This window comes from Drosophila bipectinata, chromosome XR (genome assembly GCF_030179905.1).
Source record: "Drosophila bipectinata strain 14024-0381.07 chromosome XR, DbipHiC1v2, whole genome shotgun sequence".
Classification (NCBI taxonomy): domain Eukaryota; kingdom Metazoa; phylum Arthropoda; class Insecta; order Diptera; family Drosophilidae; genus Drosophila; species Drosophila bipectinata.
In genome coordinates, this window is record NC_091735.1 from 17,254,490 (window position 1) to 17,259,609 (window position 5,120).

The following is a 5,120-nucleotide window of genomic DNA, read 5'->3' on the forward strand; positions in this document are numbered from 1 at the left end:
TGCTCATATCAACTCAGGAGGTGATCCTGATCAAGAATATATATATTTTATAGGGTCGGAGATGTCTCTTTCACTGCGTTGCACACTTTTGGACAAAATTATAATGTCCTCTGCAAGGGTATAAAAATATAAAATGAACAAAAAGATGAGTAATATTCTGAAACAATACAAATTAGAAGGGGGTTGCTGGGTCAGGAAGTAGCCGCTTCATTAGTAAAATAATTATTTATTAGGCTTAAGTATGTACAAATCGGTCAGTTGGTCGCAAATCGACTCTCTCTCGGCTGCTCGACTCCAACGAGCCTTTCTTTAGAGAGTTGTAGCTCCGCAATGTTGGGCCGCCCTCTCCGTTATCGAGATGTCTAGGTTGGGTCGCACTTTCTTTACATAACACCCTGCATGCACCATAAGCTGGTCTATCTATGTGGATCATCCAGTGATTGTGTGGAGAAGGGGCATCGACCTCCTTAGAGAAAGAGCAGGTGCTCTCCAATCGTTTTCCCATAAAAATATTTGGGGAATTGCTAATAAATGCTTCTTTTATTGCGTACTCACCGCGGAAAGGTGAAGAGTGATTGGGTCATTTTAAAATTCTCATGGTCTGATCCCATTAGAATGGCCGCCACTTCTTCTCCTTGGCTTTATGTCTTTCTCCTCCCTTACTCTCCTTTAATTTTCCTTTCTCCGTTACTGGTTTCCCGTCGCTGGATGATGACTTTTTATTTTAATATTTGTCGCTGCTATAATTTTACAGGCAGTCATGCCAACATGACGCCAAAGCAACATGTTGCTACATTAGGGGATGAGGCGACGACTTCCCGCGCAGCAGTCTTGGCAACATGGCAACATGACGCCAAAGCAACATTCTGTACATGGATCCCAAGGCAAGAACGATATATACCAGGGCTGGGTACATGACCAGTCAAAAATAACATCAGACGAGTATCCACTGTCTTGTATATAAATTCCTTGAGTTCCAATAATTTCAAATTTGATTTTTTTTAGGAGGCCATCGTCAATCAAAAAACACCCAATGTCCAGTGGGGTAATCGTCATCAAACGAAAAAAAGGCACAAATCAGAGGTAGTCCTTGTCAGTCATTATCACAGAAGGAATATCACAGATTGTGTTGCATTGCAGGTCATCGCCATTGTCATAATCATCCGGGAAGAAATCGTCGGGAAAAAGTCCAAAAAATATCACAAGAAAAGGCTTCGTGGGCGACAAGTGAGTATAAAATTAATCCATATATTGCACATTTAAATTCAATTTCAGTTAAGTTATGTAAAGGTCAGTTCCAATAAATGCTGCTAGGTGCCCCTTGTAACGGATTTAAATTTTCATTTTCAGGTGCATGACAGGCCAGAAGGGACAGACAAAAGGACATCAGTTTACGCTTCCAGGACGAAGGAAAATTGCGGGAAAGGAGAGCATCACCATCCAGATGCCCCCTGCTAATTGATAGGACCATTTGCAGCCAGGAAAATCCAACGATGGAGGCGGAATCCTGTCCCAGGAAATGGCCATTTTCAAGGATCCAGAAAATGGAGGTCAGTTCCTTGCATGCTGATAAGGATTCCTTTATTGATTGTTTTCCCTTTATCTCTTCTTTCAGGTAAATTGCGGACAAAACAGGATCAGGAAGGACGAACAAAATGGCATCAATGGAGTCATCCAGGACGAAGGAAAAATCCAAGAAAGGAGGGCATCGCTATCCAAAACACATTGGCTGCCAGAAAAGTCCATCGTTTGAAGCTGTATCCAATCCCAGGAATTGGCAATTTCGAGGCAAATTTGGGAAATCAGTGTGGCCAAAAGAGTTTTTTGAAAAATTGATATCGAAACACATGGAAAAAAAAATTAATTAAACCCGGACAAGATCCCCGGCCATGAGGAGATCCATCAGGTTAGTGATCAGAAAAAAATGTGCCGACCCAAAGATTTTACAGTCAGCTATAAAAAAGCTGAAGTAACGCTACAGCCTTCTTGGCCGCACAGCCAGTCGGCTGGTTGAATTGCTAGTTAATGTCCTTGAAAACTTAATGGATGAACATGGTACACCTTTTTTTTATCGGCGGAACTGATTTAAAGCTACAGTATCGATAAAAGATCAGGGAAATCTAATTTTAAACAAGGGTGAACAACTCCCGTTCTAAACAACGGGAGGGCAATGTGAAGACAACTGTGACACCCTTACGACTAATAGATGCGAACAGAAACGTTTTATTGAACAACCGTACGCCGCAGTCTATTCGATTTTGTCGGCCATTAAAATTAGAATTCATGAAGGAGAGTACGACCTTGATTAGAAAGGAAAGGACAGTGAGTACAAAAAAAATCAGATTTCGAATTTATTGCCGTGGAAAGTTGTCCTAGATTTAACAGTTATAGATGTAAAAATCTTGAATGCATTGAGAGAAACGAAATTCACACTATATGCGGAGTAAAATCCGGAGCCACAACCCTCAGAGTTTCTTCTGAACTAAAATTTTCAAGTGCAAAATTGTTATCCTATATAAGAGACCTGAATTATGGCTTAATCCCACTTCACAGCTGGATTCGCGTTTTTTAGTTTATTTTGCATGCTGGCTACAAATGTGAAATTCAGAAGTGAAGGATTGTGGAGGAGAATGTTAAAACAGAGGTTTCTCAACGCAAATACAAATTCTATGCCTATTTTTGAATCGTTTATCCCTATATGACCCAACGATGGGACCACTGCACACCGTTTATTTTCCGATCCTCAAGTATTTTCGTATATAACTGGAATCGATGTGCAGATTATTTAAAATTTAAGAACAATACTAAATTCGCTTTCATGTCAGCTTCCCGTAGATATTGAAACATTTAACCACTTTTGCTTTGCTAGTGCAGATAAATAACAGATCATCAATAAATATCCATGGTTACCTATGACCGCAACGGGGCATAAAATTTTAAATCATGGAAGTGAGATAAAACAGAATACTGTTATTCCTTTAGGTTATTTTGGAGATGAAGGAGCCGAATCAAAAAAAAAATTTTATAAATCCGACCGCCTACATCACGCTAGGTACTGCTCTTCCTACGAAACTACGGATACGAAATTTCATGGACGTATTTCAAAGAGCAACGTTAAATTTGAAGTCAAGAATAGTCAAAATTTGAAGTCAATTTTAATTATTTCCAATCTCCATCGCTTAAAGCAAGCTATGTAGCCAGTTTACAAAATGCTAAAAATTTAAAGACATTTTCGGATGGTAATTTCATAAAAAGAGCTTGCCAAGATGTGCTATCTTGTTTTGGAGAGAGTTTGGATTACGAAGGCGAATTAAAAATATGAGCAAATACATACTTCAATGGACTTTGGAATGATGGAATGAAAAGAAAAGCTTACATGTTGCTCATTTTTTAGTTATCGTTGAATGAAGCATGCCACATTTCGGATGTAAGCCAATTAACATTACTTAAAAGTTATTACCCAAATTATTTTCTTGAAAATTTTCAAGAAGAGGTTCTGGGTTGAAATTCAATGCAGCAATCCAAAATATTTCGATTGACCCAAAGTATTTTAATAAAATATTCAAAAACAAAAAAAGGCCCAATTTGGAGAAGTAATGCAATTCATTGGCTCTCGTTGAGCTAGACCCAAAGTATTTTATAAAAACATTTAATGGAGAAGTAAAGCGATTCTTTAGCTCTATTTCAATTCGACCCAAGGTATTTTATAAAAATATGCAAATAATTTGGAAGACGATGACTTTTCAGACCTCATTGTAGAGGTCGACTGTGACACATAGGACAAGGGTCCCAGTACTTCAAGTTCAACGAAACCCTCGGCAAGGGTTCAAGGGAGTCCAGAAAAGGGAGATTGGGGTGAAAAATAAATCAAGGAACATTTCAAAGTTTCAAGGAAGACGAATGTCCCGAGAGGTCCAAAAAGCAAAAATAGCCCAAGAACTGAAGACCAAGTAGGATGTGAAAGCACTGAAACTAGAGCAAAACATTAACTTAAAAATTTTCAATTAAAAAAAAAAAAAATTTTTAAATAATTTAAAAAAAATAAGAGCCAAGAGAAGTAAAGCAATTCTTTGGCTCCCGTTGAGGTGGACCCAAGGTAATTCATAAAAATATTTAATGAAGAAGTACAAATGCAAGCACTGGTACAACTAGATACTAGACCCAAGGTATATTATAATAATTAAAAAAAATACAAATCAGACCCAAGCGGAGAATGGACAGTGAGTTGTTAGCTGCTTGGAAGGCAGCAAGTAACTGATTCTGGCTGGCACAAACCCTCCTTATATACCAAACACTTCCAACTTTTTTCATTTCTCAATACTGGTTTTAATGACAGGAAAAGAAACTTCATTAAACTTTTCAACACTAGTCTAAGTTTCAATAATAAAATTTGTAAAGCGACTAAAGAGAGAGTTGATATTGATGTTGGATGTTTTTTTTTAAACACCCCCAACACCATTAAGAATCACATCACACAAAAATTGATATTGATAATTTTATTGTTAAGTTTATTTCATTAAATTAATAAAAATTGTTGATGCACTTACCAAATACCAGCCAAGAAGTGATGAGTAAAGAAGAAACATCGAACATCGATGTTTGAAAACTTCGATGTTTCCCAAGCTTAAGAAAAATTCGATACATAGACGATATGTATCGATACGTCGTCGATGTTTTCTCCAGCTCTAGTGTTCTTCCTGTAATTGTAACCGTTGGCGGTTGTAATTGTCACCGTTGGCGGCGGTCGACCTGTTAAGTTTGAAATCTGAAATGTAAAACAAAGACTAAGCACGCAAATACTAAACACAAATTAAGAAGCACAGCCAATTAAATACATATTCAAATTGAAAAACAAGAAAACTGTTTTTAGTGAAAAATTTACAAATTTGCAAAGTTAAATATCAGCTATAAAAGTCGGCCTCCAGCAAACGGAACGGGTTAATGATAACGGAGATGAAAGAGGAAAAAGGAAAATTAATGGAGGAGAAAGGCCAAGGAGAATCAACGGAGGAGAGGCGATTTTAAAGTCCTTATAAAATCGCCGGCAAATTTTTTTTGATTTTTCCGTTTATCCCGCCGCAAGTGGTCAGGTGAATATTCAAGCATATTTTTCTTAATAC

At 37.6% G+C, this 5,120-nt stretch overlaps 1 long non-coding RNA gene across 1 annotated transcript; it reads right to left on the reverse strand.

Moving 5' to 3' along the window:
- Window positions 1-2,535: 2,535 nt before the first annotated feature.
- On the reverse strand, window positions 2,536-4,300 carry LOC138927814 (uncharacterized). Its single transcript, XR_011444292.1, has 2 exons — window positions 3,571-4,300; window positions 2,536-3,189 (listed from the first exon to the last, which is right to left on the reverse strand). It is a non-coding gene; the product is annotated as an uncharacterized lncRNA (long non-coding RNA).
- Window positions 4,301-5,120: the final 820 nt, after the last annotated feature.